Source organism: Geospiza fortis, unplaced genomic scaffold (assembly GCF_000277835.1).
Source record: "Geospiza fortis unplaced genomic scaffold, GeoFor_1.0 scaffold171, whole genome shotgun sequence".
NCBI classification, from domain to species: Eukaryota; Metazoa; Chordata; class Aves; order Passeriformes; family Thraupidae; genus Geospiza; species Geospiza fortis.
In genome coordinates, this window is record NW_005054313.1 from 1,658,920 (window position 1) to 1,673,134 (window position 14,215).

At 43.7% G+C, this 14,215-nt stretch overlaps 1 pseudogene; it reads left to right on the plus strand.

Annotated features, from left to right (window-relative positions):
• Window positions 1-13,620, plus strand: part of LOC102037654 — a 41,949-nt pseudogene extending 28,329 nt beyond the window's left edge.
• Window positions 13,621-14,215: the final 595 nt, after the last annotated feature.

A 14,215-nucleotide genomic window follows, 5' to 3' on the forward strand; every position in this document is an offset into this window, starting at 1 on the left:
CCAGGCTGCTTGTCACTTTGCAGCCTGGCATGTGAAACCTGAGGGTTTTCCCTGCCTTTACCCTTCTCCTGGCCCAGGGAGTGGGGCTTGGGGTCTTGAGGGAGCATCTCCTGACCTGATGTGCATCCAAGGTGCAGCAGCAGGAAAATGCAAAATACACAATGGTCTGTGATAGAGAGCCTGGGAAGACATTAAAGAGATAGGAACTGAACTGGCATGGGATTCCTCCATGAAACATGTAGGGTGGGAACAGAGATGATAAAATGCTGTACTGTGTTTAAATGCAGGAAGTTCTTATTTTTGCTTGAATACATTTGTCTGCAAGCCAAATGCTGTCTGAGTCAGCCCTTGGTTTCATGAGGATCAGCAGATCTGTACCTCAGGGCAGGATCCCTCCTGTAATTTGTTGAGCTTCACAAAACCAAAATCCATTCTTTTTGCCTAAGGAGATGTGGATTAAAAAAATTAATTTATATTAAGATATGGCCTATGCTTTTGAATTTTTAATGGCATTTCCTAAATAGCAGTATTTAGGAAAGACATTTAAATCCCAACACAACTGACTCTTGTTAGCTAAACACACACCTGAATTGTTACAGTCATCCAGAAGAGGCTAACAAGGCTCTGGGAAAATTGGCTGGGTGTTCATTCAATATCCATATTTGTCATTGTGGGAGTTGGGTGGGTTTACTGGGCTTGAGCTGAAGGCAGAAAACTTTTCAAAAAGCCAAAATCTAAGAAAAGAGGAGTGAGTGACAGCTGCAGGGAGCTGGTGGGGAATGGGGGTTCAAGGGAAACAGCTTGAGCTGGGAGAAAGGGGCAGAGGCATGGGCAGGTCCCTTGCAGCCCTTCCTCTGCTCCTCCCAGCACCACGAGATGTGTGGGCAGCTCTCACTCCTCCTTCCTCCCCAGTGCTGCTGACTGAAGATGAGGTGACTGTCCTGAAAGCAGGTTTTGTGCCAGAGGAGATTCTGCCAAGCGCTGGGCAAGCTGTTGGGAGAATTTTTGTGAGAGAAAAACCAGCTGTATCCTGAGTGAGAGCAAGAAGCACTGACCTCCTGTGATTTATTCTTGGGATGGGTTGGAGGCTAAATAGGGGCTGTGCGTTTTTTATGGTCCTTTGAAGTTTAAACTTCAGCCTGTAAGAGACTTACCAAAGCAGCATGTGGGGATTTCTGCTTGGTTCCCATATTATGAACAGGAAAGTTTGAAATTCCCAGTTCTCTCACTCCCTTTGAAAGTTCAGCTCACGTAGATGTTGACCAAAATGTCAGAGGGGTTGTTTTTAAATAGGAGTAATAACAGTTGGGGGAGACTGACTCACTGGATGGAACTCTCTTGTTTTTTCAAGCCCAAGGAAAAAAAGATGTAATTTTCAGTTGTACTCTATGGCATTCCCTCGTTAGTTTACCCCAGATTTTCATCAGTGAGGTCAGGATTTGGACTGTGCCCTTCCATGTTCATCAGCTATGTGACACACCACATCAATAAACATGGTAGGGCTGTTTTCTAGAAAAACATTCATCAGTTAGAGGTCTTCTTTACTAAAATACAGCCAGGATTGACCTCCAGGATAACCAGAAACGCCAGCACTGGGTGATACCCATTTGCCCAGGACTCACACTGCACCTGACATGGCCAACACTGTGTGTTGCTCACAATACTGAACAAGTGTTATGCATCCTCTCCCAGGCAGCCAGAGCCCCAGACTTGCACTTTTTGTATCCTTATTCCAGCCAAATCTCATCTCCAAGTTACGTGACTCGCTTTACATCCCCCCACTCAGGGCAGTCTCCCCTGCTTTGCTGCTTGATCACATTTCTGATCCCATTTCTCTAGTGTCTTTGCTTCTGAGAGTTCAGGGTTGAACTGGAGGAGTGTTCTGAGGGCTGTAAATGAGGTATGGATGTGTGTACGTGCAGATCTCTATCTGCCACATGTTACAGAACAGGAAACCTCTCGCCTGCTTTTTTGCCTTTCCCTTGTCCTTTTTATGCTTTTGCATATCCCAGGAAGCCTGTTCATTGCCAAAACAGAACTTTTTTAACACTTTGTCTGATTATTTTCTTTACCTGAAAGAGCCAGAACTGCAAATGCCTATCTTGGTGAAAAAAACCCCAAAGACTTCTTGGGTTTGTTTCATCCAGCCATTTCCAAAAGAAAACAAGTAGGATAAACACAATGGTAAAAATGCATGAAGTGCACTGTGGGGATTGTTGAATGACAATAACAGAGGGGCAGAAATGTCAGGTTTTATACACTCTGGTGTCAGCAGATCCTCAAAAATTTTCAGAGTCATATTTGAAACAGTTGGGACCCACTAAACTGACTTTTTTCATGTGTATATTAAGCTTTCCTCCTTCAAAGACCAAATTTTTTGGTAAAAACATAACAAAATGTTGGCCTGATAAGGCACACCAATGAAAAAAAGAAAGAACAATGTTCCTTATCTATAAAATGAAATGAACCTTTTCACTAGAAAAGGTTGTGAACACAATTACTTAGTTTTGAGGTGCAAATACCTTAAATAGCTTAAGTTAGTTTTCTATACATGTTAGTATGACTTTTATTTAAACTGGAAAATTAGACTTTCTACCTAAAAATATTTTCATTTGTTTTTCTTGCAAGGAACTCCTAAGAATGAAAGTAGAAGACCAAAAAGTGGTCCTGTGTACTGCTCCACTGGCATTTTATTTATCAAGTTTGACTTCCATCCCTTGTGTTTTAAGTGTGTCTCCTTTGTTTGTGCTGGTTTTTAAGCACAAAAGCATCTAAAGCTACGTATGCTCCCCCAGCCTTCAGGTAGGGCTCTGAAATTACTCTGAATTTGTAGTTTGGGGGTCTCCCATGAATTCAGTGTTTCCATTTCTTGCCAGGGCGGAGGAAGATACACACACATCTGTTTTACTTTGGACTCCAAGCCCCAGCCAACCCATGCCTGATTGCTGCCCCTCTCCTGAGGCTGCATCTCTCCCTTGGTTTTGGCAGTGGCTGGAGCTCAGGATCTCCCCCAGGGGCAGGGCAGAGCCTCAGGAACCCTCCCACAGCCATGCTGACATCTCTGCTTCTCCTGGAGGAGCTGCAGCCCAGCTCAGCCACACACACAGGTATTTTGGAGGGTTTACAGTGGGTTTTGTGCAAGCTGAAGAAACAGAACTGAAGTGCAGAACTAAGTAGGAAATTGTTAAATACCACTAATTTAAAGAGAAAATAACCCCCTTACATAGAGGATAAGTTCAAATACCTTTGCTTCTCACAACTCTTCCAAAGCCCTTTGTGGTGGGACAGGAGTTATTTCCATCTCTTCCTCCACAAACTCCAAAGTAGGTGCTTTTCATTTAATCTTTTCAGTGCAGGTGTAATTGATTTCATTGCTTCATTCAGCCTGCTCACCTGCACCCTGAACTGCAGCAGTCCTATTCCCAAATGACCTGGCAACTCAGGATGGTCAGAGCTGTGGGTTTTTTAAATTTTTTTAAAATTCTTTCACCCTCTAGTTTCCTTTCCTAATGCCCTTCTCATCCCTCAGGGAGGTGGCAGCCAGTGTAGTACAGCACCAGAGCTGGTTCCCAGCATCTGGGGGAGTGACAAGCTCTTTTTGTGACGGTGACCTCAGGGGATGAAATGTGCTAAAGCAATGCAAATCATCCTTATGAAACAGCCAAATGTCCTGGGACTCCATCCTAGAAATATTCCATAAGTATGGCTCTGGTGCATTTCTTTCATTTCCTCTAGTCAGAGGCCAGATCATCTGAAAATATATCCGGTTTTGAGCTGTGCTGTGTTATGACACAGCTGGAGCTGGTTAAAATCTAGAGGGCAGTATCTGGCTTAAGCTGATGGGTCTTTGTGTAGCTTTGATTTATTATTTTAGAACAGCCTGTCCCCTCTCCCATCCTGTGGATAGCTTTGTTTTGTTTTGATGAAAAAACCAGAAAAAGGCCAAAATAGCTTTCCTTTATTGCTGTCCATGTGTAAAACAAAGTAAAGGTCCAGGCATGCAGACCCCTGATTTCACCACAATGAACTGGTTTCCCCTCAGTTATTGCTCTGCAGGCAGGGATGGGTGGTGGGTCACTTCAGGGAATCCTCTGGGAAAATTCTGACTTCCTGAGCTTTGCAGAATGCAGAGAGGCAGATGATGAAGGTGGTGCTTCCTTTCTCTAAGCCAAATTTATATTTTCCATTTTTACCAGGAATGCAGGTTGTTCAAAAAATACATTTAAATCCTGGAAGGTTTTAGTGACACAAGGGAAACAGACCATGGTTCAGGCATCTTGGGGAGAAAGGAGAAAAAACCCCAAAAGCTAATTATCTTGGTGTTTAATTTTTCTTTTCATGTGGCTTTCTGCTTTGCACAGCACAAGTGCCTCTTGCAGACAGAAATGGGTGTTGAGGTCTTTTGTGGGAGATCCTTTCTATCGATAAAAGAATTGTACTGTATCTGCAGCTTTGGCTCTGAGGCTTGTACCAAAGGTTTCTAGTTTGGAGCCTTTTTTTCTCTGGAAGAGGGTGGCAATGGGAACCACAGGATGAAGGAAAGAGTAGGGGCAATCATTTTGTAAATGTGTAAGCCGAAATTTGGGGAAACAGGAGTTAAAAGATGATTTAACTTTATCCTTAGTTATTCTAAACTGACATTGAAGAAACAGCCAGGGAGAAAATGGAAACCATAATAATAAACTTCACTGTAAAGTGGAGGAAACAGGTCTCTTTAGACTGTGGCTCTGGTTCAAGTTGGAGATTACTTTTCTAATTCCTGAATCTGTGCCCCGGGAGAAATGTCTGCTGGATGCTGGTTCCCTCTCCTGCAGCAGTGAGACAGAGTGGGTATGTGACTGCTCGTACCTCAGCCTTACAGGGCAAGGAAGAGAAAATCCCTGGTTTTTAAGCCATCCTGGCACCTGACTCAAAGTTCTAAGAGGTCAGCCGGGGTCCCTGGATCAGACCTCTGTAATAAGCAGCCGTTGTTTCCAGACAAAGAAAAAAAATCTGATTTTCTTTGGCTTTGCAGATTTGTTGTGTTTTTTTAAGAGCAGAAAGAACCTCAAAGGACATTTCTTTGTTTTCCCCTGAAGTCTGTACTCTTGGCTGCAGACCATCTCTCTGTACTCAAGCCCTGAAGTGCATTTTTTCCCTTTGCCCCTGCCTGCCCTTTTTGCCAGCAGAGGGGACTGGCTGTGTGTCACCCTGTGCCATCCCAGGGAAGCTGTTTCCAGGTGGTGGCAGGTGTCCCAGAGAGGGACAGGGACAGTGCCCAGTGTGCAGCACATGGAACTGGTGAGTGGCTCTTCCAGCCAACACGGGTGAACCCTGCTGTGCCCTGGGTGGGCAGCAAGCCCTTGGGGTCTTTTTCTTACCCCAGCACTTCCTTTCTCCTTCTCACAGCCAAAATTCAGGTCTGTCTGCCTTGCATGCTCTCCTCCCTGATTTCAGGCCAAAAAGGGTTTCCAGGCTGGAGTACCTGGTCTCTGTCTGTACCTGAGCTGGGATTGGCAGTGCTGCTCAGAAAAGGGCTGATTTCTAGGCTGGACTGGGCTCCTTGTGCATACCTGCTGCTTGGATTGCTGCAGGTGTGGGCATGGTGTAAATATTTGTTTAAACCCATTGTACCCCAAAGGGCCATGAGAAACACCAACACTGAGACAGTTTGTGAAGCTTCACCCTCCTCGTATGCCCACAAAAAGAGATTTCTATAATAATCCCATTCTAAAAATCAGATTTTGTGAAAAAAGGTGAGCACCATAGCACTTATTTTGGAGGCATGAAGACTTCTGAAACTCTTGCAGAGTCTTTGTGAGACTTGAGGACACCTTTGGTTAAAAAAACATATTACGAAACTGTGTTTCTCAGTCAGCTAAAATAGTTCGGCAGGAAAAAAGTGTTTTGTGGTTTAACCATGAGTCCCATGATGCTTCACCTGACCAAGTAGCTACTTCAGGGATCAATCCACAAATGCCAGATTTGAAAATAAGATGGGATATATTTATTCATTCGACCATAACACATGAGCAATCGAATCCCGGAATGCCTTCCCTGCTAACCAAGCTCCTTGATGATGGCCAGGTCTCTCTCATCACAGGAATTGTGAAACACCAATTTGGTAATTAATCCCTTTTTTTTAAAAAAAAGGTTGCCCAAATTCTGTAAACATGTTGTTTACTACTAAATAGCAGGAGAAATGGTCACACGTGTGGGGGGAGAGCCATGAGCTGCCAGCAGCCATCTGGAGCTGGCACATGCAGACTGATGGGTCTAACCTGACTGAATTCTGGCAGCATCAGCACTTTGCTTCTCTCTTTAGTTCAGCAGTTATTTTTTTAGCCTTTCAGGGTCCAGAAGTTATGGGATTGGCTTTTTTCTTTTCCTGTTGTTGTTTTTTCGACTATTTCATAATGAGTGGGATGTTTCCCCTTCTTTTTTTAACCCCACATGCTGGATCCTTGGAAAGGAACCAAGCTCACTCATTCTCTCTTCCAGACTAACAGAAACAAATATTTAGTTTTAAAAGAAATAGAAGGAAGAATCCTTGCAAAGCTCATGTATCTTTTTGATCCTGGAACTGAACTGAGCTGTTTATACCATTTCCTCAGCCTGAATTGCAGAATGGACAGGATTGAACACATATTTCGAACAGTTAGAAATAAAAATGAGCTCCAAAGGCCAGAAGCCCTGGCTGCCTTGGAGCTTCTGTCATGCATGCTTTGGGCTGAGCTGGTGCTGGGAACTCCAAGCAAACCTGTGTCCCTCTGCACAACAGCCTGAGCACAGCTGCTGCTCCTTCTCTGGTGGGATGTCACCGTGCCAGGGGGCATGGTGACCACCTGGGTGTACATTCATGGCACCTCTCCCCCTCATTTCTTTCTTTTAAACCAGAAAGGACTCTTGGGAGGGCTTATTTTAGATGAGCTTTGAATTCCAAAGACATTGCTGCTGTGTTTCAAACCAGCAAGTAATTCTGATTATCAGGAATAACTGAAAAACTAGAGGCAGCTTTTCTGCTCATTTGCTGCAAATTCACCCCACTCTAAATCCTGCAGAATTGCCTCAGGCTCGTACAGATCTGCACCTGATTTTATAGCCAGGCACAATGTGTGAAATCCAAGCTCAACTTACTTCAAGCCAGAGTGTTTATCAGAGGATCCCTCACACTGCAACAACCCTTTTATAAATACTGATGACGAACGCTTAAATGTGAATTCACTCAAATGTGAATCAGGATCCCAATTTGAGTAAAGGATTCTTACTTGTGGGATCATGTATATCTGGGCATTGATAGCCAGTGTGGTTTTGCTGATGAAAACCAGTTAGCAAGGCAATTTCTAAGGTTGTCTCTGGTGTAATTGCAGGCTGCTATCAGCAGCACACCTTCAGTTGAGTACATAAGGATCCAGATCCAGTCTCTTGGTAGGGCAGACATACAAAACCACTTTGCATCTGCATTCATTAAGGTATTTTGTGTCTTACTGAATTTGAAGTAGTGGTTAAATAGGGGAAGCTTTATCTCCAAGGAAAGTCACTGCAGAATCTTGATGAGCCTTGGCAGAAGGAAATGGGAAGTTCCCTCGGAAGGGGCAAATACATTGTTCTCCCTTACAATTAACTCAATTAAAGTCACTGGGAGTTCCTATTCTATTCAGATGAGGATTTGAGCTCTTAGGGGGAAAAAAGGGCTTTTTATCACCTCAGAAGAAGAATTAACACCACTGCTCTAATGTAGAGGAAGGGGAGGAAAAAGCAAACTAGAAGCCATTGTTTACAAAGGATGTGGGGGAAAAAACAAGTTTGCTTTTCTGATTATCTCTGCTGGCATTGCACTAAAAGATAAAAAATAACTATATTTCACTACTAAAGAGGTTTGGAATTGTCAGATTGTCCCTGCACTTGCCTTATATCTGTCTAGACAGAGAAGGGTGAGTGAAATAATTCTTGCAAGGACACTGCCAAGGCTTACACGCCTGCGTGCTACTGAATTATAATTAATGCTAACAAATGCCAAGCAAAGCTGGTACAGCATCCTTAAGGAATATGAGCAGCCAAGGTTTCTTGCTAGTCAAAAATGTATTCCAAGCCATTAGCAAGCAGGTGTTAGTGGAGGCAGCATCCTCCCCGTGGTGAAGCACAGACACCTGTGTGTGCAGCACTCGTGGCACAGGTGTGGAATCCTCAAAGCTTCTTTGTCTTTTCTAAGGTTTTAATGCAAACTGTTGTTTTCCTAAGGAAGTTTTAATTTTAACACATGTAGTCCTAGCTGAGGTAAAGGCTGCTATAGGCAAATGGTAAAGGGTAGTGCCTAAAGGGGGATTCTTACCCTAAATCTTGAAAGGCACAGAACATTTGGAAAATGAAGAAGGACATGTTTTGTTCTTGTTTTGCTGAATGAAACGCAAAATTCAGAGATGTTTTAAATTTCTGATCCAAGCTTCCCCAAAGGCTGAGTGAGCTGGCTGTGGTGTGCCCTGCCCCAGGTCCCACAGGGCTGTGTGCTGGCTCCTCGAGGGCTCTGCAGTGTGCAGATGGGACAGGACAGGACACACATCACAGCTGCCCCTTGCAGCGGCTCACCTGTAGTTCTGTTTGCTGGGGTGGTTGCTCTCTGCTGTGCTTGCATCCAGACTTTCACACACCTCCCACACTTAGGATGGTCAGACAGCCAGGACAGGCAAAAGATTTTGTCTGTGTTTGCTCTTTGTCACTCCCCTCTGCCCACCCATGGCCTGGACATTCATGTTTCCCTTACCCTTGACCCCATATTGCGTTCAGCATCTTCTGACATCTTGCAGAAGTCACTTTTTAACACTTGACTCCCACATTTAGTCTGGCCTTATATTCCCTGGAGATATGCATGTTTCAGATTGATGGGATGTGAACTTCCTGGTGCCTGCAGGCTTTGGAAAACTGTGTGCACTGCAGTCTTGTGCATCCTGGGTTCAGTGTTCTGACAGCCTGACCTTGCTGTGCTGTTGCTCTCCTTGGTGGAGCTTCTGTTCTCTCAGCATGGGCTGTCCCCAAGATGTTGGGAGGACACACCAGTGCCAGGCTGCTCAGAGAGCTTTTGGCTTTCTAAAAGTAAAAACCATGGCACATCTTGAGATGTGTAACCTGGGGAAGGAGTTCTTGCTGTAGGGGAAGAGCAAGAGCTATTTCTGCTACAGTTTCGAGGCACTGGGGCAGGCCTTCCAAGAAGGAATAGTTTGGTTTGGATATTTACATTTTCAGGGAAAACAACAACAAAAAAAGCATGTGTAATTTCTATTCCCCTGTCTGCTGTCTCAGCACCTCTCCCTTGCTCCATGGGCAAATCTGCTCTGCCCAGTGACAGTAATTTTCCCCACATGAAAGGAAACTGTATTAAGGCTGAACTAAGCATTTTACTCTCAGGATTCTTGGCTTCCTATATGTGTCTTACTAATCCACAGAAGATGCTGATGACCTCATTGCACATGGTTCTGTACCCCTTTGAGAAGGGGTTTTGCTTCCTCCTTCCACTGACCAACAATCAATGATGTCACTTCATCTGTACCAATGATACATTTAAAATTATAGGTATTTTTAAAATGTAGATATTTTCCTTGCTTGTAACTCCCTTATGGAGGAGCAGGATCATAATCTAAGGCTCCTCAGCCTGCTTCCATACAACCTACCTCTGCTTTTCTCATTGCAGGTAAATGGCACAGTGCTCCTGCTCACCAGCACTGGGATATTCCTCATGGTGCTGGATGCATGCTCAGGAGCAGTCATGGTAAGCAGAACTTTGACACAGTTACCAGTGAAAACCCTGCCCTTGCAGTAACTGAAAATGTTCAAACATCCATAAAAGAGAGGTAAGAAAACTGCTGAGACTCCACTTCGTGTAGCAACCTGTGGCTGATAGACAAAGAAAGGAAAATGATGTCATTTCATAACCAAACCTGTGCTCTGAAGAAATCTGACGCAAATTAAAATGCACAAGTCCCAGGAATGAGCTAGATAAGAGGAGCAACATTTCTCTCCCAGGATTGTACAGATGAGAGCAGACAGAAACAGGATTTCTAGAAAACTGGCAATTTCTTCTAAATAAGCCAGTCATTTTCCAGCATGGAGAGATAAGATCCTTGCAATGGCACTCGCACCCATCCCCATGCCCAGCCACTTCCTGGCAGCCAGTGATTCAGTTTTCCATTTTGGAAACACATCCATTTCTATTTATTCTTACTGATTGTTTTTGCCTCCTGTGACAGATGAAAACCATAGGTGTGCCAGATTTTCCAGTGGGACTTTCTTGGGTATGCCAGTGACTAGTCCTGCTGGCTCTCCTGCCTTGTGTGGGTCCTGGCAATGGCCTGGACCATCCCTGTTTGTGTCTGTCCCACATTCCTTGTGGCTTTCTGTGCTGCCACATAAGCATGGAACAACAGAGATGGGTAGATATATTCTTGGCTGCTGGCAGGAGCAGGTCAAGTAGCCAGAAAACAGACTTTCAGTCCAAGGCATTTCTGAGCAGTTCGTGGCCGGAGATTTGAACACTGCTGAGTTATTACATCTGCATTTCTGCCCATGAATGTGTGCATGTCTCAGATGTGCATGAAGGGACACATATCCATGCAATGTGTGTACATTCAGTCTGATTTCCTGGTAAGATTTTGCAGTGAGGCATTCAGCTAAATGTGAGCACTCCATTCCCTGCAGGTACAACTCACTGGGGGCTGAAAGGACATCTGTGAGGACCAAAGATTGAAGATTGATTGAGAATCAGGGTGTAGATGGTTTCAGATTGAGAATCAGGTGTAGATGGTTTCAGAGTCTCAGCACTCTCATACGTCAGGGATGCACTCACAGTCATTTGGGCTTGTTTTGATTCCCTGTGAGGCACAGGTTTAATCTAGGACCATTTAAATGGAGGTTTAAACTTGGGAGAGCTTTCATGGGATTGAAATTAAGGGGATTTAGGTGTTCTTAAAGTCAAGCATGCTCCTACATACTTTTCTGTATTGGAGCTTAAAGGTCTTGAAAATCCTTAATGAAGGAATACTTTGCAATCATGCAGTAATTACTGTTCTTCTTTTCAGATCACTTATCCTTGTGTGCTCTAGAAATATCACAGACCTGCTGGGCATGTCTGAAATGTCAGTTTTTGTCAGGTTAGCTTCAGCAAAGCCTATTATCTTCCACAAGGGAGGTAAATGCATTTATTCTATCATGTTTCTTTGTCTTTTTATTGCTTTTTTGTGTTTCTTTGGCTTTTAATTAGGTTGGAAAGCCCAGAAGAATGACTGGTATGCATCCCATCCAAAAATGTACATGCAGTTATGCAGTGCTTATCAATATCCTTCCAATCACAATATGCCAGTGTAACCCAGTGAAAACCTCTTGGCTTAGGGGTGGTGAGAAAGACAAGAGTTATTTCAGGGTTTTGACTCCACTTTGCCAGTGAGAAGTTGCATGCTGCAGATTTTCTATCCTGAAGGGATCTTGGTTTTCTAACAAAAAAAAAAAAAAAAGAAAAAAAAAAAAAGAAAAAAAAAGAGAATCATTTGGTAAAGATTCCATCTCAAAAGTTCCACTGCTTTGTGAGGAAAAACAATCATAACCTGAAAGGTTGATGAAAGAGAAAGCAGTCTGCAGTGAAATAAGAGCTATTTATTGCTTTGGATAGAAGGATGGTGAAATCAACAGTTTGGGAGAGTCCTTATTATAATTTTACCTTGTATTGCTGCAGGAAATCCATTGGTATCATGGGTCCAGAAAATCCATGCTGGGTTTCCTACTGGAAAACTAGAGGCTATTGAGTCCAGGTTTGGATGAATAATGTGAGTGATAAGGAAATCAAGAAAACAGCCACCTAACTTGATGCAGATTTCAGAGATCATGTGGAAAATTGACTGTGTTTCCAGCTTCTTATTTTTTGGGATGGAGGTGGGACAGCTGGTTGCAGGGGATTGGGGAACTTTTCCCCACTGCTTAAAAGAAATTCATATAAATTTCCGGCTGAAATTTCAAAGCTCATTGCTATGGCCATTCCAGGAGAGGACAACCCAGTCCCTGCAGCAGAGGCAGTGATTTCATTTTGGTGCACGTTTGATTGGCGAGAAGCTGCTTCTTCTTTCATCCTTTGAAAAGCAAAAGTTTGATGTTTTCTTTTTTGTTTTTGTCCTGAAACATTATTGTTTCATTCTTTCATCAAAGCCCTGAATACTTTTGAAAGGAATTTTTTTATTAGAAAGGAATCTTTTTGTTGTTTGTTTGTTTGTTTTGCCAAACTTTGTTCCCTGAACCACCTGTGCCATCCTCTTGGCTGTTTTGGGAGCTTGGTTCAGGCAGGGCCAGCACCACCCTGGGGACACTCTGGCTGGGGTTTTGTCCTGGCCCTGCCATGCTGGTGGCATGCTGGTGCTGGCAGTGGGACTGAGCTGCTGCTGGCTGATCTCAAGCTGCCCTGCTTTGCCTTTCCTAAGGGCAAGGGTGCTCACCCATGTGCCTGCCCTGGTTTCCAGTCTGGGGAATCATGTTCTGCTCATGAGCTTCCTCCTGCTGCTTCAGGTATTTGGAATATTTTGACTTCACAGCTCCAGGACTGCTCTGTGCTGGGGGGGGCTGCATTTCAGGGCAGGCTGGAGCATTTCTCCCAAGCACACATTGCTTCTGCCAAGGATAATGCGAAAAAAAAATAAAAATACCCAATCCTCTTGACCCCAGCGGGATCAGGATTTAGGGTCTTGTTTCCTGGTTTTGCAAAACTTTATTTAAATTAGAAGTGTTTACAGGAATAGTCTCGATCCAGCCAGCTGCAAATAGCCTTGGGAGTCTTTGCAATGGAAAACATAATATAAACACAAGACATTATTATTAAAATGGAAGAATACATAATGCTTTTGTACTTTGGGACAGCAAAGGACCAGAGCAGAGTTGACATGAGGGATAGTCAAGGCATAACAGGATGAAAGAGATGTAAACTAATAAAAGCAGGATTCAAAGTGTCTAACCATTTTCAGGTAGTCAAATAAGTAGAAGTACCAGTTTTATTTAAAAATAAAGAGTAAAACAATATTCCTGCTAACTGACATCTGGGTACCTGGCTTAGCTTGTTGAAATTCCAGCAGATCCATGAGGCAGCAAGTTTACAATTTCAGTGAGGCTCATTCCCACTTCCATCTCCCTTTCTCTCTCCTGTGTGTTCTGTAATTTTAATTCAAGAAGTAAAAGAAGGGCTAAGAGATGTCCATGATGTGTGGAGGGATCCCAGGCTGTGCTGCTGCTAAGTGAACTGCCACACCCAGAGGGTCACTTCTCTCCTTGTGTCTGTTTTTCAGGGAGTTTTGCCAGGCTTGGCCATAAAGGACAAGCCAAACCATCCTGGATTAAAGTCTTTAATCATTCTAAGAAAGCTGCTTCTCTTCAGCATTATGTTCCCTTGAAGCTGAAAGAATATCAGTGTCCTGATGATACTGTTGAGCCACTAAAATTTGCTTTTTCTCAGACCTGCTTGGAGCACATCCCTGCAAAGGCTGGGGTGCCCTGGGGCACTGCTGGGGAGCACCAGCCAGGCAGAGCCCAGCAGCACCACCAAAATCTGCTGTTCTGACTAGATTGTACCAAACTGATGGTGTCCACTTGTATATTTTATAACCAATAAATATGTTCTCACCCTGCCCTCTGTGGTAGAGCTTTATTTTTCAATCAGTGCCTTACAGAGAAGAACAGGAGCAGTCTGTGGGCTGCCTTTCCCTGGGGGAAGTATTTCAGCATATCTCTGATTTGGTACCAAAGGTAAGTTTTAAAGGCGAGTGTTGCTCTGTGGTAACTGTGGAACTCCAAATGAAATTTGGAGTGGAAATTTAGCAGTTCCAGGGAAACATAAGCAAAGATAGGGAATTCTCCTTTCATTCCTGCTTTTATCCGTTAATGTCTGCTTTTTAAAAAGGCGTCCATCTGCTGTGGCATCTTAGGTGAACTCAGCAATCTCAGCTTGGTCAGTGTGCAGTGATCTTGTGACAATGTCTTCTAATCAACCTGAGCACAGAGCACAACAAGGAGTAACAAATGTGTTTCTGTCTGAAGCTAATGACTGGTCAAAAGATGTTTGTCTAACTGATGTGAACACTTAATTAAGGACCTACAGGAATAAAACCCAGGATGAAGTATGTGCTGCTTAAAGTTTTGTGTTCCTTTCAGGCAATGCTCATGTTGACTTTTGGCTCCCATTGAGGACTGAAATATTGTCAGTACTATTGGCTAA